Here is a 26134-nt window from a genome sequence, read left to right on the forward strand (position 1 = left end):
CTTTTGGTTGGATTTTTCTTCATTATATTTGAGTCATTTAGATCATAATGAAAAATTAAAAACATAGTTCAAACAATAATCAGTGATTATAGTATGGAGAGCTGATCACAGTATATATAAAGCAAGAATGAAATTTAGGAGTGAATATCAAATATATTTTGAAAATCTTAACATTAGAAAGAGAGAGAGTGACATGAAATATCACTTTCAAATACAAATAAAATCCCACTTACCAATATTTCATGGAAGTAAAAAATGGCCTAATATGTGGCATAGGCATACACCGTTCAAATAAAACTTCTGGGTAAACTCACGAAATAATGCACTCAAAATAAATAATTCACGAAATAACGTTCTCCTAATATTATTTGCTGAAATAGGGTGAAATCAACAGTGGCCGTAGGTCGCCATGCACTCTCAGCGACCTCCTAGGTCGCCATGCACGCCCGGCGACCAAGGAGGTCGCCATGCACTCGCGGCAACATCCCCTGCTGCATGCTCGCCTGCTCGCGACCTTGCCGGGACTCCATGGCGACCTACACATGCACGATCTCCCCATTCTTCCCATGCATGAACCGATCCTTGGTCGCCCCGAGTGCCCCATGCATGAACCGTTCCTTGGTCATCCTTGGTCGCCTCGAGTGCCCCATGCATGAACCGAGCCCCGAGTGCATGGCACGATCTCCCCATGCATGAATCCTTGGTCGCCCCGAGTGCATGGCGACCTCCTTGGTCGCCGGGCGTGCATGGCGACCTAGGAGGTCGCTGGGAGTGCATGGCGACCTATGGTTGGGTTGTGCATGTCCCATGCACAGAAGCAAGCCACGTCGTAGGTCGCCCGGAAGGCATGGCGACCTACGGCCACACTGTTGATTTCGCCCTATTTCAGCAAATAATGTTGGGAGAACGTTATTTCGTGAATTATTTATTTTGAGTGCATTATATCGTGAGTTTAGCCAAAACTTCTTAATATTTTTTATAAATATATAATAATAAAATATGATCGGTATATCAAATATTAAACTATATAATTTATTTATTAATTAATAGTGTCACCACAAATATGAATTTTATACGTATATAATGGACTCTTCCCTCGTATTCTTCTCATACCATCCTTTCATCTCTTCTCTCCTAATAAGAAAGCTTCCTTTTCTATACCTGTTGACATAGCCTGTCTTCCGTTCAAGTCTAAGTAAGTTTTATCTTCTTGAATTCCCCTCCCCTTGTTTGAAACTTTCATACACTCAGCCTTAGCCCTAGGTTTTGTTCATCTTTTCACTGTTTTCTTGCAGAAGAAACTATCAATGGCTGCCCATGAGACTGAAATTATTACCTATAGACAAGTGGAAACGGTGAATGAAAATGAGAGGAAGAACTGGGGAGGATGGAACTATGCATGTCTCTTGCTGGGTATTTCTCAGATTAGCTTTAAATGTTCTTTTTTTACTGTTTTATATGAAGTAAACTTGAGAAATGATTGGTTCTTCAATTTTGTTGCAGTGAATCAAGGCCTAGCAACGTTGGCATTCTTTGGAGTGAGTGTGAACTTGGTTTTGTTCTTAACCAGGGTTCTCGACCAAGATAACGCCGACGCTGCTAATAGCGTCAGCAAATGGACCGGAACCGTTTACCTCTGCTCTTTGATCGGAGCATTCCTCAGCGATTCCTACTGGGGTCGTTACTTGACATGTGTCGTGTTTCAGCTCATACTCGTGCTGGTAATTGTTGATGGGAACAATTTGGTCTCGCACGTAATTTAGTCACTTGTACGTAGTTGCAGATTGATATTGAGAATTGATCTGTTTGCAGGGTTTAGGCTTACTATCCTTTGCTTCGTGGCTGTTCTTGATAAACCCTGCTGGTTGTGGCGATGGAACGAAGATCTGCACACACTCGTCGCCGGTTGGTGTCGGTATCTTTTACTTGTCGATATATCTGATAGCTTTTGGATACGGTGGGCATCAACCGACGATAGCCACTTTTGGAGCAGATCAGTTCGATGATTCGAATCCGAGGGCGGCATACTCGAAAGCTACATTCTTTTGTTACTTCTACTTTGCACTAAACGTGGGATCTTTGTTTTCAAACACCATACTGGTCTACTACGAGGATTCAGGAGAGTGGACGCTAGGCTTCTTGGTTTCGTTAGGTTCTGCAATTGTAGCATTGCTATTGTATTTTTGGGGACATCAAGATATAGATACGTAAGGCCATGTGGCAACCCGCTTCCACGTGTCGGTCAAGTATTCGTCGCCGCTTACCGGAAGTGGATGTCTTGCCGGCTTCTGCCGGTGAATTGTACGAAGTAGAAGGAACGGAATCTGCAATCAAAGGCAGCAGAAAAATCCTCCACAGTGATGATTTTAAGTAAGCATATAAAAGATAGTATCTTTAAAATTTTAGAAACTCGACCTTAACGTAAAATTATGATTCGGTTTCTGAACTTGCAGGTTCCTGGACAGAGCGGCTACAATAACACAAGGTGATGTGTGTGGTAAAGATCCATGGAGGCTTTGCTCTGTAACTCAAGTTGAAGAAGCCAAATGTGTGCTGAAAATGTTACCCATTTGGCTTTGCACTATAATTTACTCCGTCATCTTCACTCAAATGGCATCCCTCTTTGTGGAGCAAGGAGATGTAATGACCACGAAACTCGGCGACTTCCACCTTCCGGCAGCCAGCATGTCAGCTTTCGACATTTGCAGCGTTCTCATCACCACCGGAATCTACCGTCAAGTCTTTGTGCCATTTGCCCGGAGATTAAACGGTAACCCCAAGGGACTGTCCGAGCTTCAAAGAATGGGCATCGGACTCGTGATCGGAATGCTCGCGATGTTCGCAGCCGGTGTCACCGAGATACAAAGGCTCAAATACGTGACCCCGGGCGAGGTAAAAAGTTCTTTAAGCATATTTTGGCAAGTTCCACAATATGTTCTGGTCGGTGCATCCGAGGTTTTCATGTACGTCGGTCAGTTGGAGTTTTTCAACGGACAAGCTCCGGACGGCATTAAAAGCTTCGGCAGCTCCCTTTGCATGGCGTCCATTTCACTCGGAAACTACGGCAGCAGTTTATTAGTTAGCATGGTTATGGGGATCACAGCAAGAGGTGACAGTCCGGGTTGGATCCCGGCCGACCTGAACGAAGGCCATATAGACCGGTTCTACTTCCTCATCGCCGTTCTAACCGCTATTGATTTCATAATCTACGTTTTTTGTGCCAAATGGTACACATGCATCAACCTTTACACCGACGAGAAGGAGATTCAACTCGAAGAACAACAGAAGGACATGGTTACAAAGGTTTAAACACTTGTGATTTGTGAACACTAAAACCAATCGCCCTAGCTTGTTTGATTAACATTTTACGTCCGTTTTCACATAAGAGCCATGACCTTTAGTCACATGATTGCTTCCATTAGCTAGTTTTTTTTCCCTTTTGGGGCTTGGTTAATTATGTTTGTTGGTTGAAGTTTTCAAGCTTTATTAGTCAATTTGTCTTGATGATCGTTGTTGTTGTTATTATTATTGATTAGTTATCTTGTTCATCCTTTTTCTTTTGTTTTTGTCTTCATCTTCGTGTATGTTTTTTTTTTCACTGAGATTGATTTATAATAATATTCAACAGTTAAATCCATCTTATAATTTGAATTTCTATTATTAGAAGTGAACGAATTTTGATTATATTAAAAAATATTCTTTAATTGCAAATTATTTAAGTTAATTCAAATTTTTAGTTTGCATTTTCAGATTGAAATACGTTTGACTTTGTAAAGTTTGAATAACAAAAAAGGCAAATATTAAAATGACGACGTTTTTGTCTTACTAAATAATTAATTTGATTAGTTTCCAATAGATTTTAGATTTCATTGTTTATTTAATTATTCCTTCGATTTTACCAAATTTGAATCATAAACCCATCCGTCATTCCAAAAGACTCTTGTTACTTCAATTTCTCTTTTTGACAATAATTTTTTACACTTTAACCTCTCTATTATGTTTTACTCAATTTGATGATTTGACTAAACTCTTTATAAATTCTTTATTATCAATTCTTTAACTACTAGGATACTCTCATCAATATTTTATCCATTCTTCAAAAAAAATTATAAATATATCATATAATTTTAGATGATATTTGATTTATTTGATAATCTTACAAATTTTACTTATACATGTTAAATAACATAAAAATATATAAAAAATTTTTCAAAATAAAACATCATAAACTCATTAATTAATTTTTTTTTATGTTTGATTTGATTCGATTCTGTAGATTTATCTATCACGATGGGACCATTATGTGTCGACTATCATTGTGATGGTCATAAATTTTTCTCAATGAGGTCGAAAGCTCATTAAGGCAGGAAAAACAAATAATTGTAGCCACGAGGCTTCAGAAATCTGGGGAACTCGAAATTGTATCCAAATAAAAGGCATTTGGAGTCCTCAAGTTGATGAATCCAGTTTGATGGCACTTAGCTAAATGAAAGTTACTGATGAACACTAATATGAAATAAACGTGTTTGGACTTTACGAACTCTTTTAAAGTGGGGACTCCATGATGTAGGGTCTATTTTTATACCTGTCCGCATGTAAACATGATTGCTCCATAGATTTGACCTAAATAATTAAGCAGCTTTAACTGTCGCCTTGCAATTTCCATGCTCGTGGAACCAACGGGTCCATAAGATTGAAGGGATTTTTCTTAAGGGATTTTAGATCAAGTGCCTAATGGATGAGGTAGATAAATTTGATCAACAATGGACGTGGATCCCTGATGAATACGTCATAAAATATAATGATAAAAAATTTTACGTCCAACTCTCCCAAGAGGGAAGTAGACTGATTATGAAAGCGGAAGAGTGTGTTAGTCCTACATTAAAGAAATAATGAAATTATATATTATTTGGTACATACTTTTTAAAAAATGTTGATAATTCGATGATGCAATTCCTTTTCTGGTATTTATGAAGATTTAGACTGCGAAAAGGAAATAACGTCACCAGCTTTCATGAATAATATATACCCAGAAAATGAGAGGACACCAAATGACCCTGCTAGCCAGCCCATATCTCTGATCACGAAATCTTGTCAAAATCTAATGTCTTTCCAAAAATCATGGTATAAACAGCCTAAGTATGATGTGAAATACTAATAGATTTGCATTTTGAGACAAAAACAAGAAGATAAAAGCAAGAAAGATGGTGTCGATATCCAATCATTTTAACGATGAACATAAAATTTTCTGCTATGAATATAATGGGAAATGAGAGTAGATTCATGAATAGTGGAAAGGTTGACCTTCATCACTATATATCTTGGTCATTGCCAACTATACATGTGTCCTTTCTCATTGTCAGGTATCAAATGATTTAAAGGCAGAGGCTATAAGAGGTTCAGACTTTAACACGGCGGGGAATTTATTAAGTATTATTGCCATGACCCCCAAGGAGTTGGGCTTTTTTATTAGAAAAAACCCTTTTTTATTAATTTATTATAAAAATAAATCTCCTTCAAATTATTTAAAAAAAACTTCAAAGGACACATGTAGGAAAATTTTGTTTTATGCAGAACGGGAGGTTTGACCTTACTTTCTACAAAATGTGAGATCTATCGATGTGAAATAACTTTGACGCAAGAAATGCATAAAATTTACTTTATGCAGAATGTGAGGTATTCTTATATGAGCTATTTGTGTGTCATTTTTCAAGTATTGTTGATTAGAGTTTTTTTAATAAAATAATAAAAAAATTATTGATTTAAAAACCCAAGTTGGTGGCTAATATTCATCCTTGTATTAAAATAAGAAAACAAGAAGTACGTATGATAAAATAAGAAAGGTTCAGACTTTAACACGAGCGGGGAATTTATTAAGTATTATTGTCATGACCCACAACAAGTTGGGCTTTTTTATTATAAAAACCCTCTTTTTTTTTTATTAATTTATTATAAAATAACTCTCATCCAAATTATTTGGAAAAAAAACTTTAAATGACACTCGTAGGAACATCTTGTTTTTTTTTTTCCAGAACTCAATGTCTGATCTCACATTTTACAAAACGTGAGATTTATCGATGTAAAAGAACTTTGATACAAGAAATACATGAAACATACTTTTTGTAGAACGCGAGGAATTCTTACTTGAGCTATTTGTGTGTCATTTTCTGTTTCAAGGAATGTTGATTGGGAATTTTTTTAATAAAATAAAAAAGTTATTGATTTAAAAAACCCAAGTTGTGGCTAATATTCATCCTTGTATTAAAATAAGAAACAAGAATTACGTATGATAAAATAAGAAAGGTATAATGCAACAAAATAATTTAACGTTTGATAGTATTGTTAAACTTATTTGTATTGTTTTTTTTGACACATTTTATCATTCAACGTTTTATTTTGAGTTAGAAAACATCATCGGTGGATGGAAATCGTCTTTATTTTTTTTGACACATTTGACCACTCAACGTTTTATTTTGGGTCAAAAAACATCTTCAGTTGATGTAAATCGTTAGTCAACTGACGGTTAGCGTCTGATGCTGACCAAATATACACGTGGACTGAGATGTTGACGTGACTTGGCCAGCTCATGGTACATGGTGATGTGGCACGTCCACATGGACTAAATGCTGACGTGGCATGTCCACATGTGATGCCACATCAGGAATTTTTTTTGTAAATTAATTAATAATTATTTTTTTACTAAATTAATAAAACCAAGCAGATATTACCACATGGCACATAATATTTTTTTATTGAATTAGGAAAGGGATTAAATCTCCAAAATGTGCATCCCATTGGAATTAAACTTGGATGTTATTATTATGCTAATAACATTATGTGTATTGTAACCATCAAAACTACAACACAAGCAATTTATAAACTTTTATTTTAAATTTTTTTTATTAAATTTAAATTACACACTCTCCATTAAATTCATATTTTAAATAAAAATAAAATTTTAAATTTATAAACTTTAAAAGAAAATAAAACGGTTAAATTTTATATTATTATTAAAGAAAATCTATTTCTTTTTGGCGACTAGGATTGTTTTACGTCCGATCAATTCAGTTGAATTAATGTAGAATTTGTTTTTTTTTTGGTTATATTTTGAATTAAAATTATTCTAATTTTGGGGCATTTAGGCTAAGTCAAGTTTGAGTATAATTTTATTGAAAGGAATAAACTTAGGTCATTGGTTAATATTCAACTTGTTTCCTACTTATTTCAGGCCTTGCTCAATCAACTAAGCTATGGTGTGGTATTTTGCATTATTTCAAAGCTAAAGTTTGACACAACTAGTGACAGAACTTGGTGATAGAGTTTGAGGGTTAAATTAAAACTTTAAAAAATTTAGAGGTTTGAATTAAAATTTTTAAAAATCTTGAAGGGTTTAGTTTACATCTTTTCTAGAAAATTAAGATCTAACTAAAATTTTTGAAATCTTGAGAGACTTAATGAGATTATTTTTAAATTATGGAAGGAGATTTAATTAAGAACATTAACAAATTTTAATGTTAATCTGAATTTTAAAAATTTGGGGGTCCAAATTAAATTATTTAAAATTTTTAAAGATATAAATTATAATTTTAAAAGTTTGGGGATCCATGGACCCCACTAGCCCCTCTTGAGTTCCAAATAAGATCAAAGGCCAGAAGCATAAACACATAAATTTGAATCAAGCGACCAAATAGTAATGCTTACAAAGTCTCAAGGATCAGACGCGTAGATACCCTTTTGCTCGAATGCGCAATTTCTAGGCTTGAACGTCGTCGTTTTCGTGTGGGTGTATAAACTCTTTTCTCCTTTTTTTCAATTTCTCATTTCACTTTTTTTTGGCTTAAGTATTACATATGGTCATGTATTAGATCAAATTTATCAATTTCACCACTGTCGTATTTTCACATCAATTTTACTTTAAAATTGTTTAATTGTATTAATTTTTACTTTTGACCTTGTTAACTAACAAAACCGTTAAGTTCTACTGATACGAACGCTAATTATTTCCACCTCATATATATTGTTGACGTGTCTACTTGATAACATGACAATTATGAAAAAAATAAAATAAATATATTATTTTAATTTAAATGATGATGTGACATTTATAAAAAGAATATATTTTTCAATTAATAATGAGTCCCGCCCATTGACGACAAGACATCAACCTCCGACCCCGAGTTCGACGAGAATGCTTGAACCCAGTAAATTTAAATTTTTTACAACTTAAACTAGGTAGTTTTGTTCATTAGATTTGTGAGTTCATAGGATGGACATTAATACTTGAAAAACTACGATCCTTAAACAAGCCAACCAACAGTGCAATATCAAAACTAGTAAAGAGAGAATTGCAATGCTAAAGCAAAACAATAACTATTCTCGTAATATAAAAACTAGGGCTAAATTTCCACGGTCGAGTCCGAGACGCGAAAACGACAACATATTCAATAGCCGATAGCATTATCTTTTCGCAATCTGCTATTTTTCTGAAACGAGCATGATAAAATCATACCTTACAGATTCCACCAATTCTGTCTCCCCCAGAAAATACGAATATTGTTTAGCATAATTTAACCTAACAGGAGGATTGTACCCCAAGATGACTCCATCGGACGGTTCTATGACGAAAGGAAATATTTTATTTTGAGGAAATCAGTTGGTTTTATCTAGATACGATGACCGACGATGTATTCTATGATCAAAGGTTGGATTCATGACAAGGAGACGAGACAGTTTGATTATGTATTTTGGGTCTTAAACGGTGATCGATGACGATAATCGACGCGGTGATTATCAACAGTCAAAGGTGATCGATGACTGAGAGTGGAGAGCACAGATGTAAGGTTGAGAGAAGGAAAGAAATAAAGTGAAAAAATATAGGGAGGAAACTTAAAATGAAGATATATATTTCTTCTAAAACTAGTAGTTTAGGTTAGTAGAAGAAAAAAAAAAAGAAAAATTATAACTTTAGTCCTCTAACGTGGAAACAACTATCATCCACATAAGTAGAACTTAATAATTTCGTTAGTCAATACAATAAAGTAGAAATTGATATAATTAAATTATTTCGAGAGTAAAATTAATACGAAAATATAATAGAGATAAAAATTAAAATTTGATCTAAGCAATTGACCCTAAGCCCCTTTTTTTCAAATCACCAAAACTATCTCTTCTCTCTTCTTGGAGAGTTTTCCGGCCGCGAAGACCGCATTAGTCGGTAGTGGCCGCCGCTCGTCGGCGTCAGAGAGGGGAGATGAGGGCATCGTTCGAAGGGTCTTGACCTCCCTAGCAAGGATTCGGGCTCCGTTTCGCTCCAAAGTGATTAAATCTGCATAGATCTGGAGTGAAGTTTTGAATCCCTCCCTTTTTTTGGTCGTTTCTTTCCTTTTTTCATTCGAGTTTTTCTCTGTTCGAATGGTCCCTTTCTTCTTCCTTTTTGAATCAACCCTTCTCTCCCCTTTGCCTCTGATTTCTCTCTGTCTCATCTCTCTTCGAACCCTCTTCTTCTTTCCCTCATTTTTATTCGAATGGCTTCCCTTTTTATCCAGATCTGGTGTTGCATGTGATGGTTTCCGGTGAAGCTACAAAGGGAAATGAGTGTCCTAGCTCAAGCCTTTCACGTCCCTTTATCATCTTTTTTAAGCCTTTCGACTTGGACAGTGAGCGGCGGCGCATGGAATGACTCGACGGCGACAGGGTTAGGATGAAACCCTAATCTTGATGAGTGAATAGCAGCTGGACTTGGTACATACAAGCTTCCATTGGGCCTACTCGGTCACTTGAATTGGGGTTGTATTTGGGTATTGTATGTATTTTGGCCTGTAAAAATGTAATAATATTAGTAAATATACATAATAATAATAATAATAAGAAGAAGAAGTAAAACATGGACAAAAATAGACGTCAACAATAACATGCATAGAGTTCTTCCTTTTTTTCTTTCTTTTTGCGGTGCCTCGTCTTTCCATTTCCAAGTTTGTAATAAATCAGCCAAGAGTTAGCAAGAAACCATGCTAGTTTGGAACTGACATGAAAACAATACCTAAACTTTACATGCTTTGAATGGCGTTTTTACTCTTAAAATTGATTTAATTCATACCATCATATATGACATTACATTATTGAAAAACTAGAAAAACAATTTAAGATGAAACTTCAATTTTATTTTAAAATATATTTATCGATTTCTATAGAAGTAATTATGTTTTGAGATGATAGCGTATTTTATATAAGGAGGTACAAATTTAAAATTTTATATTAAAACTTTAAAGGTGCACAATTATAAAGATTCTAGGAGATGCAAAATTATATTATTAATAAAAATATAAAAATTCAGAAAATACGACTGCATCCTTCAACACCCCCCAAATATGTTTTATCAGGATTCACTCCTTGTCGATATCGACAGCTAAAATTATCCGCTATAAGCATCAGAATATTCATCTCCCATTTTCCTTTCATTTTCTTCCAAGTTACTCAAAAGTCTTCATTTTTTATGGATAGAACTAGGTGTGCTTATCGAGCGAGTCGATCGCGAGGGTAGTGCGACTGTGCTACTTTTTTTTTGGCTCGATCAACTCGTTGCTCATTAAGATTTTGCCGGCGCATGCTCATTAAAAAATTTATTGCTCACTCGTTGCTCGTTATTCGACTCGTTGCTCATTAAGCTCACTAGAAATTTTATCTTATTTTTTAAAATAGATAACAATACTAATACTATATAGAGCTTAATATAAACATAAATTAACTATATTAACAAAAAAAATATCAAAAAGATGAAGCAATTTCAAAGTCAAAACTCCAAGATAACAATCCACAAATACACTAAACTAACATATTAAAACTAAAGTAACTACCACAAATATGTCAAACTAACATATTAAAAAATTCTTTTAAAAAAAGTTCAACGATACATAATCAATCCTAAAAAAGAAAAGAAAATCAACATCTATTCACTCCATTCATTGTTTCTTGCAATCATCAAATTGTTAAAAAATTATATAAAAAATTAACAAGCTCGCAAAACTTCTCGAGTCGAGATGAACTTTGCTCAATTCAACTATTTAAGGCCTCGAGTAGAGCTTGAGTTCAAATTGAATCAATTCGAATAGAACATTTACTAAATTTTAACCAAGTCGAGCTATTCAACTTGTAACACCCTACACCAGTACAACACACATCGATCGATGAGAGCGCCACACGGAACCACTAGAGCGACTAACAAATTTTTTTCTTAACATACTAAATGGAAAAATCATTTGAAAATGTTGAAAATAAAATAAACGTTAACATTTGTACAAATTAGTTTACATTCGGGAGCTCCCAATAATAATAAATAAAAATACAGACCGTCATTTAAATAAATCATGTCTCAAATATAAAATAGGGATTTCAAATATACATACCCTTTAAGAATTCAAGACGTACTCTGCTCTGAGCTGGTCTGAATCACTTTTGGTCAAAAGGCCCTCTACTGCTATTCACCTAATCTGCGTAAGGAAACAAATTCCAAACGCTGAGCTAACTAGCCAAGTGTCATACTGATAACTAAACATACTAAAAGGGTTCATTACATCATGCTCAAACCAACTGATAAATAATATAGTGAGTATACTTGTGTACTCACTCTACTCTATGATAGACATCATGGTGCGGTTGAGGGATTTTTGCATCTCAAAGCTCACGCACGCCTCTAGTCTACTGAGGAGGAGGCCCAAATCTCTACATCGAATATAACGCCCTCGACTAGCCATCCCTTGAGAGTGTCGGACCTTGCGCCCGAGCTAGTCAATTTAAAGTGTTTTGCACACTACCTAAGGATATTCGAATCAATTCTAAATTTTGACACCTTATCTTTGCTAAAGGAATTGGGTCCTAATCGTTTCTTGAGCATCAATTAAGGCTAGTTTTATGTTACCCTAACTTATCTCGTTTCTACGTGTAATTGCATAATTAAGTTTCCATTTGTAATCTTATTTCAAAGAAACTATAGAGTTCTTGGGAACCTCATTTCCCCTTACAATCCTTAATATTTATTGCCAAAAAATGTACGCTGGTAAACGATATTGTACCATTGGTTCGGTACTGATCCCTTAGTATTGATACCTCTCATTTGATATTCATACTGATTTCAGGTTTGATGTTTTGAATCTAAACCCAAAAAAACACCTAAATGACCTAGATAAGCCTCCCTCAACATGACCAAAGGCCTCTGATCCTTTGGTTACCTTACTCTAATGACCGACTCAAGTATACCACTAATGAACAACTACCCCTCTCTCTGTTTGAAATTTAAGAAAACTATTGCTTGAAAATTAAAAAGGTAAAAATAACCTTTAATGCATTATATTTTGTGTTGATTGCTTGAAAAAATGAAAAATGAAGAAACTGTTCTTACTTGGTTCGAATCTCATAAAATAAAAATGAGAATAGCTTTGTATTATCTGTTTCTTTCGAATGAGATGGAGAGATTGTAACGCCCCGAATACCAGCCTAGTAGTTTTGAATCGAACCAATAATTTATTTAATAGATTTATTATTAACGAAGGTCTCTGGTTCAAATTTGAGTTTAATCGAATTAGAAATTAGACATGTAGAAGGTAAAAAGGGGAATTTTAAGCTTAGAAAGAAGATTGAAGGACCAAGAGTGTATGACCATTAAAGAAAAACATGGCTGATTTAGAGGATTTTTAGTTGATTTTCACGTGATTGGGGGAAGCTTTTTCTCTTTCTTCCCCAAAAGCTTCTTCCTCTTTATCTTCTTCCCTTCACCATCTTCTTCTCTTCTCTTTACTCAATCAAGAACAAGAGTTTCACCTTTTTCCATCTCCTTCCTCAATCAGAAATCTAGAGGTAAGATTCATAACCTAGAGTTCTTGAGTTTCACAAAAACTTACCATCTCCATAAATGGTTTTCTTGAGCTTCCATGGGGGTTTTGGAAGATTTAAGCTCCAAGAGCTTCCTCCAACGTTCCCATTCGATTTTCATGGGTTATAGTTGTTTCTACAACTAGTATCATTCATTTCATGTTTGGACTCGGTTGATGGCTCTTGAGTGATGGAACTGGAGCAATAACTCCCTTTTGAGCTAAGTCAAGGAAAGATTGATCCTTGGGTAAGCTATAGACATTTTGAAGTTTCTAGGAGCTGAGGTAACACACTATAACTCTTCCTTACCACTTTAATGTCATTTAAATGAATATGTTTGAACGTATGCGGCAAGAAAAACATGTGGGGTTTGGTTTAAATAAGCATGCTAGAGCAATTTCATGGAAATATTCGTTGTGTGTTGTAAGCATGAAAGCTAGTACATTTTGACCTCTAAGACACTAAATAAGACATTAACATGTTTACTAGTCTTAAGGAAGTGTTGGGTTAATTTTTAGGTATTCCCGAGCTTAAGTAAGTTATTCCCAGAAAAAAGATTGATCTTTTGACCAAAGGGACCAATCCCAAAGTTTCTGTCCAGCAAAGGATCAAACCTTTAAAAATGATCGATCCCTTGAGAAAAGGATCGATCCCTTTTCAAAAGGATCAATCCCTTGGTGAAAAGGATCGATCCTCAAAAGAAGGATAAGTCACTTTGTTGTTTTGCTCAATGTAAAAGGGTTAAATTACATTCTTTAGGGGTATGATGTAATGAGAAATATTATCTTGACCTCAGCATGTTTGAATGAGTTCAATTTGGTATATTAATTTTTTTTCTTAAATACTTAAACCCTTAATCTAGGATATCATTGATAATGATTAACTCGACCTAATAACGTTATTAATAAAGTGACATAAAACTAGCCTTTGTTGATACTAGGGAAATGCTAGGACATCCGAGTTACTCTAGTATTATGACGTTGTCTGTATTATGTTGATATCCATATCTTTGTTTGGGGCACGTATCCGATGCACGTCAATTTTGGGTTGTACCGGTATGAATTATGATGCATATAAATTTTATATCTGTGGGATCGGGATGTGAGCTTCATATGCATGTAACTTTCGATGCACGTAGAATTATGGTTCTTACCCCGAAGCTATTTTGTTTTAGATAGGCTAGTATATTGTCTGAGATGAACGTAAATTCCTCTAACCACAGTGTTAGACCGTTCTCATGTTTGTTGATATGTTTCTACATATTCATAAGATGTTAGGTAAGCTAGGGGTGTTGTCATGAGATGCACGTAAATTCCTCCGACCACACCACTAGACTTACCTCAGGATGTTTGAGTGTATTCTCATACACATATTTTTGTTCACCAACATGATCATTTGATGAATGCATGTAGTATGGTAGAGGTATTGTATGACGCGAGGCTTGCGAGCTCAGCGTTTGAATGTGTTTCGTTCGTATGTTTTCTCTTTCATGGATCGCGATAGGACAACGAGATCATCGGAGTAGTCTCAAATTACCAAAATACGACGAGTTGGCTTAATGGGCATGTATATGTCATGGTTTAAAAAGAGTCAGTAGTGTATATATGAGTTATTTATTTTTATTTATCGAGTTTCTAAACTAGGGCCCCATTTTCTTTCATGGATCGCGATAGGACAACGAGATCATCGGAGTAGTCTCAACAAATTACCAAAATACGACGATGTTGGCTTAATGGGCATGTATATGTCATGGTTTAAAAAGAGTCAGTTAGTGTATATATGAGTTATTTATTTTTATTTATCGAGTTTCTAAACTAGGGCCCCATTTTTATAAATTGTTACGATTTGTACTTTATATAAATACTTTGAAGCAAATATGATTTCTTAGGAAAATTTTTGGGTCTTTACTTTTAAAATTTCATGTTACAATCGAATCTGTGTGATTCGAGTGTTACAAAGATCCCTTACATAAAATATTTTTGGGGTTTTTATACCCATATTACAAATTGATAAAATTAAAAATAAAATTAAAATTTTTTTCATTTTTTTTATTTGCATGTGATTTTGATGATAAATGGACCATTTAGAGGCTCGCTCGAGTACTTGATAGAGAGACATAGTTAGCTGAAGGTTTACTTGGAGCTAGAGACTATACACACGTGAATGAATGTGTTGGGACCACTACTATCGGCGTTGGGCGCGTGCGACCGTACGTGGAGTACTTGATGTGCATACAAGGGACCATCAGGACCACAAATGGAAGCTGAAAGAGAAATAGAGGTGGTGGTAAGAACCCTTGATGAGCTATTGTTTCTTGTGTTAATTACGATAATGAGTTAATTGGGCTTCACTAGGCCACTTTTATGGTTTAAACCCTTGATGTAACGCCCCAAATTATGGGTTAAGAGTTTCAAGTATATTTGATTTGGACCTTAGAATAAATCCTCTTAGTCCATGAAGTGTTTGACCCAAGTATTATTTGATTTGAGCTTGTGATGAGCCTAACTAGAAAGGGTGATTTTAATATATACCTAGATTTGGAGAGACTAGGGGAGTAATTATCCTAATTTTAGAACCAAAAGCTGATTTCCTATTAATTAGGATAATATCACATTTGTTTACACATATTTGTTTTCTTCACCATTGTGTCTCTTCTTCCTCTCTTCACTCTTATCTTCTTCCTCCCCAAGGCAAGCTAAAGATTCAAGTTTTTTAGTTTTGTAAGCTTGAATCATAAGATTCATGAACTACACTTCCTAAGCTTCAAATTAAGCACTCTTTTGTAAGATTTAGGTGTTTTATTAAAAATGGATTTAAGTGGGGTTTAGGAAACCTAGGAGTTTAATATGTTTTTTGGAGAGCTTTGAGTTGTAGGGTTGTTCTAACATCCTCCTAAGTCTTAAAGTGAGTTAATAACTCATTTTCCTTTTTTTTATTGGTACAATTGCTGATTTTTGGTAATTTTGGTTAGTTGGATTGGGGGTTCGGGCAAGTACGAGGGGGATCAATATGCCCTAGACTCAGAGCATGAGATGTCTGCAAATATAGGAGTAGACGAGGCAACATTCTTTCAGATCTAATCTTTACTCTTTGGTAGATAATCCACACTATTCTAAATCTGTCCGCTATGCCACCCTCTCACCTGTACCCCCGTCCAACTTACAATGGCTCCTTAAGAGTCCCCTGTTGAGAGGCTCCATATGTACATGATGATTGACTTTTATGGATTAGGGATGACGACCCTATTTTTTCAGACCAATAGCTTCGGGAGACACTTTGTACCTTTGTCAGTTGCACCTCACTCTCGAGGGCAAGTTGGAGTACGTCACTGGCCTTATGAAGGGTGACATGATTGACTGGTAAAAGATCGTAGAGTTCGTGATGAAGCCAGATTGATCTACCTGGGAGTACTTTCTGTTAGAATTTTGTGAGATGTACATCAGAGAGATCTACATCGATGATTTGTGCGACCAATTTCTACATCTGACTCAGGGCGACAAGTTCATACTTGAGTATGAGAAGGAGTTTCTCAAATTGAGCAAGTATGATCTAGAGTTCATTTTGATGAAGACTTACCATTTTTGGAGGTTTAGGGAAGACCTCCACTTGGATATTCAGACTTAGTTGACAGTCGATCCTCCTCGTATTTTTATGGAGTTGACTCGCTAGGCAAATGTAGTCGAGAGAATTTTGCTCAAGAAAGCTCAGATGGCGAGCGACTCAGTGAGTCTGAAATAGAGGGCTCCAGAGATTGCTAAGTTATCTCAATCAACAACTAAGCGGGCTAGAGGCCCTCAGAGTTCAGGAAGACTACCATCACGGATGTCTAGAGGGCCAGCTCAGAGATCTGACCATGGAGGTGGGCTCGACTTTCGTAGGAGACCCTTATCGTCAGGTTTTGATCTAGCGCTACCAGATGAGAGAGGGCACCAGATCATCTATCGTACTCGACTTGTGGCATGAGGTACTCTGGAGAGTGTTACCGAGCAACTTGAGGTTTCTTCAACTATGAGTCTCTGTACCACTTTGTCAAAGATTATCCCCGAGCTCAGAGTTCAACCCCCGTATCTTCACAGAGATCCGCTCTTTTTTTTAGTGAGGTAAAAGGGGTATAGTAAGGGTACCGCTAGATCTAAGACTGTCCAGGAGCCCAGAGTAGCATTGCGTCAGTATGTTGTATGAGCCTATGAGGAGTGCAATGTTGTTGATGTGATTTCAAGTATCTTTATATTTTTCTCTATTCCTGTTATTGCATTGGTATATCTGGGTTCCACTTACTCTTTTGTTTGTTATGATTTGGTCCGAGAGAGAAATATTCTAACTGATGATTTAAAAATAGGGTTCAGAGTATCTTGTCCCCTAGGAGTAGACTTTTTGGTTGATAAGGTTCACCAACGTTACCTCGTAAAGCTTCAGGGTGATGTATTCTAAGCGGATTTGATAGAGCTATCATTTCGGGAGTTCGATGTGATGATAGGCATGAATTGGCTTATCGAACAAGACACGAGCTTGAGATTCAAGGTGAGACAACTTAAACTTCACAATGATAATGGGACCAAGTTAGTGATGACTAGTGGGTTCGGCAATCATGGTGCAGAGATTGTTAAGTCAGGTGTGAATCCTTCTTGGCTCATGTTGTGGATATACGAGTTTCTATTTCGACACTTGAGAACATTCATACTGTGTGAAAGTTCTCTGATATATTTCTGGAAGAACTACCAGGGTTACCATCTGACTGTGAGGTCAAGTTTGGTATTGAGGTTTTGCCATGTTCAACCTCAGTATCTGTTTCACCCTATTACATAGAATCGAAAGAGTTGAAGGAGTTAAATAATCATATTCAAGAGATGTTAAATAGGGGTTTTATTCAATCGTGTGTTTTGCCTTGGGGAGCGTCAGTCCTTTTTGTCAAGAAGAAATATGGGTCAATGAGGTTATACATCGACTATCAACAGCTAAATAAGTTAACCATAAATGATTGCTACCTTCTCCCTTGGATTGATGATCTGTTCGACCAACTTAAGGGCATATGTGTTCTCTAAAATAGATTTGAGGTCAGGGTATTATCAGTTGAAAGCCAATGATGGCGACATTGCCAAGACCACTTTCAAGACAAGATATGACCATTACGAGTTTCTTGTGATTCCATTTGGACTCACCAATTCCCCAAAGGCATTCATGGATTTGATGAACCATGTCTTTTATCCCAATCTGGATAAGTTTGTGGTGTTATTTATCGATGAAATTCTTGTGTACTCCAGGTCTGAGGAGAAGCATGATCAGCTCCTTTGTATTATTTTGAAGATGCTTAGAAAGTGTCAATTATATGCCAAGTTTTTGAAATGCGAATTTTGGTTTACCGAAGTTACATTTTTGGGTCATGTAGTAGTAGTTGATTTCATCCGAGTAGATCTCTAGAAGATTGAGGTAGTGTTAGAGTGGAAACCACCTAAAAATATCACAGAAGTGTGTATTTTCTTAGGCCTATTAGGGTATTACTGTCGTTTTTTCAAGGAATTCTTTATGATTATGACACCATTGACCAAGTTACTCTAAAAGGATGTTCTTTTTGTATGGAATGAGAAGCGTCAAAAGAGTTTTGATCGATTGAAATAAATCCTCATGCAAGCCCCCATCCTGACATAATCGAAATCTATTAAAGACTTCACTGTATTCAGTGATGCGTCACTAAATGGTTTGAGATGTGTTTTGATGCAAGAGAAAGTTGTGGCCTATGCATCCCATCAGTTAAAGCCTCCTGAATAAAACTATCCTACCCACAATTTGGACCTTGCCGTAGTGGTTTTTGTATTGAGGATTTGGAGACACTACTTATTTAGGGAGAAGTGCCACATCTTCATGGATCGCAAGATGATCCAATTTCACATTCTAACTTAAATTCCAACACTTAAAAAGTAATTTCCAACAAGGTAAACAACTTTTGAAAAATTATGCATTCACTCATAACTTTTTCATAATTTTTGAATAGGTACCCCAACTTTTATAAAATTACAAAATGGTCCCCAAAATTTTCTAAGGCTTATAGAATACTTCTTACATCATTTCCAGCCCCTAGATAATTTTTTTCATAATTTTTCTCATCGCCTAAAGCCAAGGTTGAATGCTTCAAGTACCCAAGACTAGGGTTTTCATGATTTTTACTCGATTTCGATTCGATTCGATTCGAGCATGAAATTAACCTCCATTCAACATTATAAACTCTCTACAATCAAACCCCTAATCAAATTTCATGAAAACAAAAACTTCACCAAATTTTAGGGTTAGGTCAAAAATACCAATAGCATTTCTAAGAGGTTTGAGCAAGTTTTAATCATTAAACAAACATGTAAATGAATCTACAACCTCAAAAATATTAAAATCCATAATTAATTTCATAAACCCTAATATGAACATAAACATTAGGATTTAGGATTTTTGAACACAAGAAAGATTAGCGTGCATAAATGGTACCAAATGATATCATTGTTTTGAATAGAACAATTTTCTATTTCACGGCTCGATCCAAAATCCAAATGAAATTACTCAAAAATCAAAAAGAAATTTTCTCTTACCTTAGGATGGGGTTCACAACTTAGAGCTGAAAATTAGGAAGATTAAGTGAAATTTCTAAGTAATTTCATGTTAATTTATCCTTTATTTAAGCTTAAACGAATATTAAATTCATTTAATTGGGAAAAGATAATTTTACCCTTAATGAAACCTTATAATTACCATCAAACCATGCCACATAACCCTTGTCATATTTCAAAAGTCAAATAAGAACAAAATATTTTACCCTTTTACCATTTTATCCATGCAACTTTTCAAAAACATCAATCTTGCCACTTAAATCCAACGGTCCAAATTGAGCATGAAAATAAATTCTCAAATCCAATTATTTATATTATTTTCCATCATTTTAAAATGTTGAAATGATATTTTAAACCTAATTTATCATCCTTCAATTTTTCTCAAAATTTTTATTCGATCTGATTTACCAAATATTTACTAAACTTTAACCCTTTCTATTTTTAACAAAATTTATGGATCAAGAACCTGATTTCCATAAAACCTCATTCTCAATAGTAAACTATCAATTTATGGAATAAAAGTTCTTTTTGGGAAAATTATCACTTAGGTCTCTAAACTTTTTCCAATTTTATACTTTAGTCACTAAACTTTCAAAACTTACATTTTGGCCACTAACCAAAATTTGGGTTATTACAATTCGTGCCAACCGAAAGGAAACTTTGTGAGATGATCCTTCAGGAAGCGCATTGTAGTCCTCTTTTCGTTCATCCGGGTAGCAACAAAATATACCAAGAGCTCCGAGTGTTACATTGGTGGTCGGGCATAAAGAGATAAGTATTTGAGTATGTTGTTAAGTTCTTGGTATACCAACAAGTCAAGGTGGAACACCAGGTTCCCTTAAGTTTACTGTAGCCAATTCTAATTCTATAATGGAAATGGGAAAGAGTAATGATGGACTTCATAACCAGTTTACTGATGACATGATTTAGGCATGATGCAATTTGGGTTATAAGGATCATTTAACCAAATCGACCTATTTTATATCGGTTCATATGGACTTCACGTTAGATAGATTGGCACAGTTGTACATCCACGAGATTGTGAAGTTATATGGAGTTTTAATCTTGATTATATTCAATAGAGATCCGCGAGTCACTTATCAATTTTGGAAAGCACTTCATGGAGCTTTAGGTACTAAAATGCATTTTAGCACCGACTTTCATCCTAAGACAGAAGGATAAACTGAACAAGTTGTTCGGATTTTGGAAGACATGCTTAGGTGCACCTTTTTGGACCTTGAAGCCAGTTGGAAAGACCACTTAACTTTGGTGGAGTTCGCTTACAAAAATAACTTTCATGCAAGCATTTAGATGGCTTCATATGAAGCCTTGTATATGCGCTAGTGTAGAACCCCACTGTGTTGGACAGAGCTTAGTGAGGGTAAGATAGTAGGTCTCTACTTAATTTAAGAGACCTAAGAAAAAAATAGTTAATTCAGAGTTGTTTGAAAGAGGCTTCTGACTGACAGATGTCGTATGTTAATCTAAAGTGCAAGGATATAGATTTCACAGTGGGAGAGAAAATATTTCTCAAGGTTTCCCCATGGAAAAAGGTACTTTTGTTTGTATGCAATGGTAAGTTGACCCCACAATTAATTGGACCATATGAGATTTTAGAGAGAGTTGGGCCAATGGTATATCGTTTAGCGTTACCTCCAGAGCTTGAACTCATCCATAATGTGTTTCACGTCTCCATGCTTCGAATATATCGATATGATCCATCCCATGTTATTCCCCTTGAGCAATTGGAAGTGAGACAAGACTTGACTTACGAGGAAGAATCAGTTTGAATCCTTTCCAGATACGTCAATAAACTAAGAAACAAGAAGATACCGTTAGTAAAGATTTTATAGAGGAACCATGGCATTGAAAAAGTGACATGGGAACCCTAAATTCTGGGTTAAGAGTTCAAGTATATTTGATTTGGACCTTAGAATAAATCATCTTAGCCCACAAATATTTTTACCCAAGTAGCATTTGATTTGGGCTTGTGATGAGCCCAACAAGTATTAAAAATGATTTTTTAATCTGGACATAGATGTGGAGGGACTAAGGGAGTAATTATACCAATTTTTGAACCAATTGTTGATTTCCCATTAATTGGGATGATATCACATCTATTTACCCATCTTTGTTTTACCATTGTTTGTCTCTTCTTCCTTTATTTACTCTCATCTTCTTCTCCCCAAGGCAAGCTAAAGATTCAAACTTTTAGTTTGCAATTTTGAATCAGAATTCTAAGGTAATATTCATGAATTACACTTCCTACGCTTCAAATTAAGCACTATTTTACAAGGTTTAGGTTTTTTTATTCAAAAATGGGTTTAAGAGGGTTTTATGAAACCTTGGATTTAATCCGTTTTTGGGAGAACTTTGATTTTAGGATTGTTTATAACATTCTCCTAAGTTTCAAAGTGAGTTCATGACTCATTTTTTATTTTAATTAGTGTAAGAGAAGGGTGAGAGCTCTAAGGTAAGGGGTAAAGATAAATTCACTCTTGGGTGATTTGGGGATGTTTTCAGTCACCTAGCTCCAAGGTAATATGGTTCTAACTTTTTCATATTACGTGTAGATCATTGTATGCACATATAAGGTTTGTTTGTTCATGAAAGCATACTAGAGTAAATCCATGGTAAAATTCATATTTGATGTTTGCAAGCATGAAAGTTGGTACCTTTTGACCTCAAAGACCTCAAATAAGACTTTAAAAAAGTTCACTAGTCTTAGGAGAGTGAATGAGTGAGTTTTGGATGTGATTTCGTGCTCAAAACATAGCACTTATGCATGTTAATATCGGTATTGGAAGAATAATACCGGTACCACTCTTCTTGAAAGGCAAAAATAAGGCAATTTATAAAGGCAATATCGATACTCTAGCAAAGGGTATCGATACTTAGGGTCAAGTATCGATATTCAGAAGATAATATCGATATTCAGAAGATAGTATCAATACTGGTGACAAGTTTCAGATTCTAGTAGCCATTGTTGGCATCAATACTCATGGGAGTATCGATACCAAGGGTAGAGTATCGTTACTCCTATTGGGAGTATCGTTACTCTTATGGGGAGTATCGATACCAAGGTATTTTTGAAACTATCAAAGTAAATTTTGGTCGATACTATTGGCCCAATATCTGTACCATCACTAATTTTTTGTCAATTTTGGTTCGTTGGTACGGGGGTTTGGGCTTGGGTGTTTTGAGTTCGTTTATGCTACAAGTATTCAGTACGAGTGAAAACAAACAAGTTTACTAATTTCTCACCTAGAAATCAAGCAAGATTGGATGACATAATATTGGCCTTTGTATGATGCTCGAGAAATTGCTAAGACACCCAAGTTACTCTAGCATTACGAGGATCGTTCTCTGTTTGTGAATATCCATATATTGTTTGTTTGTACGTATATGATGCACGTAAATTTCAGGTTCTATCTGTACGAATTTCAATGCACGTAAATTTTGAAATCGTGCCTTATGCTCGACTAGCTTCAAAATGTGAGCTTTCGATGCATAAAAATTTCGGTCTTCACCCTGACCTCTTGAGTATCCGAGATAGACTAAGGGTTATAAGTTTTGATGCACGTAACTTCTGGTTCTTACCCCGAAGCTAACACGTTCTAGATAGACTAGTGTTTTATTTGAGATGCACATAAAATTCCTCCTACCACACCACTTGGCTTATTTCATGTTTGTTATGTACTTTTGCATGTTTATGACCTTGCACTCTAACATGTTCATGTAATGAATGCATGTAGTATTACATAGTTATTTATGTGGCACTGAGCTTGTAAGCTCAGCGTATAGAATGTGTTTCTATACGCATGTTAGTAGGGGATCATTGAGGAGTCTATCGCATCAGTACATTACATACCAGACGATTTGCAGAGTATGTCATGAGTCTATTTTAGAGGGCATGTATTTTATATAGACCTTTTGTATGATTGAGTCATAACTCTATTTGATTTATACTCTATGTATTTATTTATACGTATTCGGGAGACTTCCATATTTTGTAAACTTGATTTCGATTCCGTTTAATTTATGATGTTATTAAATGTTTTAAAAAGAAATTTTTGGGTTGATCATTTCAATGGTTCCGTGTAGCATCGTAATCCATGGATTTTTAGGTCATACTGGATTAGGGTGTTACAGATGAGCTATGGTTTCTTGTGATAATTACGATAATGAGTTAATTAGGTTTCGTTAGGCCACTGTTTGGGTTTAGAATTGTATGGGCTTGGTATATGGTTTTGAAATATTTGGCTTTACTTGGGTAAAGATCAAATGGGTAAATGATTGATTTTATTTAGGACTTCTAATATTTTGGTATGAAACATTTAAAGTAAAATTAGACTTTAAATTTCCAACATAAATATGTATGGTTGACAAGCCAAACTATAATATTTGAAATCTCCCAAAGCCTTTTGAATTGAATGTGATCATTCTCAAATAGTTTTACCATTAATGTTCTCGCTTTCAAGTGGTTTTTGATTGTTGTCAATCTGATTTGAATCTTCTGAGAAAAATTAGGGTATTACAACAAACAAATATGATATCAAGAAACAAACCACAAAAGTGAATTAAGCTATTGAAAGACCATTGAGAATCACAAATCATAGCTGAGCATAATGAGAAACTATCCACGAATACAAAACCGCGTATCTAAATTCAAGCCAAGGGTCCAGAGCAGGGATGATTGACATGATTACAAAACTATCTTGATTAGTCGTGGCTTCATCAAATACAACCCTGAGAAAACATAAAATAAAAAAAGTGACCAAACGACCAAGAAAGAAGATAAAAAGTGTGCCACAAAGGCATAAACATTCTTATAAAAAAACTAAAAAAAAAGAAAATCGACGGTTGGATATCAACATCAGAACCAATATCACAAAGTTAAAGAAGAAAAAATTAATATAATCTATAGAGAATAACACAAACCCTAAAGAGAAAATAAAGCAATATGCCTTAGGGTTTCTAATAACGTAATTTTATTTAGATGTTATCTTTTGTTAATAAATAACTAAATTTATAATATAATATAACGATCAAGTGCTTAATCATTTTGAATTCATTGAGTGACAGTAATGTTGTTCTCTTTAAATGATTTGAATTCTAGATACTACGTCTGCATGTTATGTATGTTATTATTGATTAAGAAAAAATTTAAATATATATTTTATTGTATTCATCTAAGACTATTCAAAAATGATATACACATAAAAATATAAATAAATAAAATAATTAAATTTAATCAAATTAAGTACGAAAACATCATAACAAATTAAAATCATTAGTGATGAGTTAGAATCAATTTTATTTGATCAAAGACCACATCAATATGAATAAAGATATTTATCGATTAAATAGTTAAAATAAGGTAAAATACATCATTTATCTTTAAACTTTATTTTCTCTCGTATATTTATTCAATATACTTTCACTTTTTTCAATTTATTTACTGAATGTTTAAACTACTCATATTTTTGTCATTCTAAATTATTTTATTATTATTTTGTCATGATATGGTATATTTTTATTACTATTTAATATAAAAATAATTTAAAATATAAACTAAAAATAGAAGGTGGTCATCTACTGTTTGTCTGCATTGGACTTCACTGTCGATTGTCGTAGATGATGGTTGTTCGGTCTCAGATTTCATCAGTTGTTTCATCTTGACCCTTTGAGTCCAAATATGACTTCCATTTTGTTAGAACATGCTCCAAATCTGATCAAAAATGAGAAAATTGAAACGTTGGCCTCCATCGACCATCGTAGATGGTATTCGTTCGATCCCAGATTTCATGAGTCGCTTCATATCGACCTCTGAGTTCGAAAACAACCTATATTTTTATCGAAACATGCTCCGAAGTTCACGAATAAAAGATTAAAAGTGAGAAAACCGAAATATTTCAGTCGAGATTCATAGGTTTCGGGATATTTTTCGATAAAATAACCATCATATTTGGACTCAGGAGATCAAGACGAAACGACCCATGATATTTGGAACCGAATGACTGCTGGTTTCAAAGGCCGATGGTGATCGACGATGGGTGGTGATTTTTTTTTTTAAATTTAATAATAATAATAATTATAATAAATATTATATTATTATTTATTTTAGTTTATTTTTATATTTAATAATAATAATAAAAATGCCACATCATACCAAAATAATATTAAAATAATGGGTAAACTACACATTTAGTACCTAAACTATTGGTTTTAGTCTATTTTAGTACCTAAACTTTCAATATTTTCAAAATCATACCTAACCTTTAGTTTTTTTTTTCATTTTAGTATCCGCAATTACAAACTTTACACGTCTAGTACCTAAACTATTAGTTTTGACCCGTTTTAATATCTAAACTTTTTTTTTTTTGAAAATTTAACGTGAAGTTTTTAACAGAGGTATTGAAATGAAACAAAAACTAAACTTTGGGTATGATTTTGGAAAAATTGAAAGTTTAGTTACTAAAATAGACCAAAACTGATAGTTTAGGTAGTAAATGAATAATTTAACCTTAAAAATTCAGAGTGACCAAAACATGATTAATTCAAAAGTTTAGTGAGTAAATTGAAAAAATTAAAAATATAGTGAGTGAAATAGGAGAGAGAGTAAAGTTTAGTGAGAAATTGTGTAATTTACCCATTAAAATAAGAATTTAATAAAATAT

General features: G+C 34.6%; 1 long non-coding RNA gene and 1 pseudogene across 1 annotated transcript; both read left to right on the top strand.

Moving 5' to 3' along the window:
* The first annotated feature begins 1084 nt into the window (after nt 1–1084).
* Nucleotides 1085–3324, top strand: LOC120168002 (annotated as a pseudogene).
* Nucleotides 3325–9146: 5822 nt separating this feature from the next.
* Nucleotides 9147–9861, top strand: LOC120167998. Its single transcript, XR_005520091.1, has 2 exons — nt 9147–9369; nt 9546–9861. It is a non-coding gene; the product is annotated as an uncharacterized LOC120167998 (long non-coding RNA).
* Nucleotides 9862–26134: the final 16273 nt, after the last annotated feature.

This window comes from Hibiscus syriacus, unplaced genomic scaffold (genome assembly GCF_006381635.1).
Source record: "Hibiscus syriacus cultivar Baekdansim isolate YM2019G1 unplaced genomic scaffold, ASM638163v2 tig00111708_pilon, whole genome shotgun sequence".
NCBI classification, from domain to species: Eukaryota; Viridiplantae; Streptophyta; class Magnoliopsida; order Malvales; family Malvaceae; genus Hibiscus; species Hibiscus syriacus.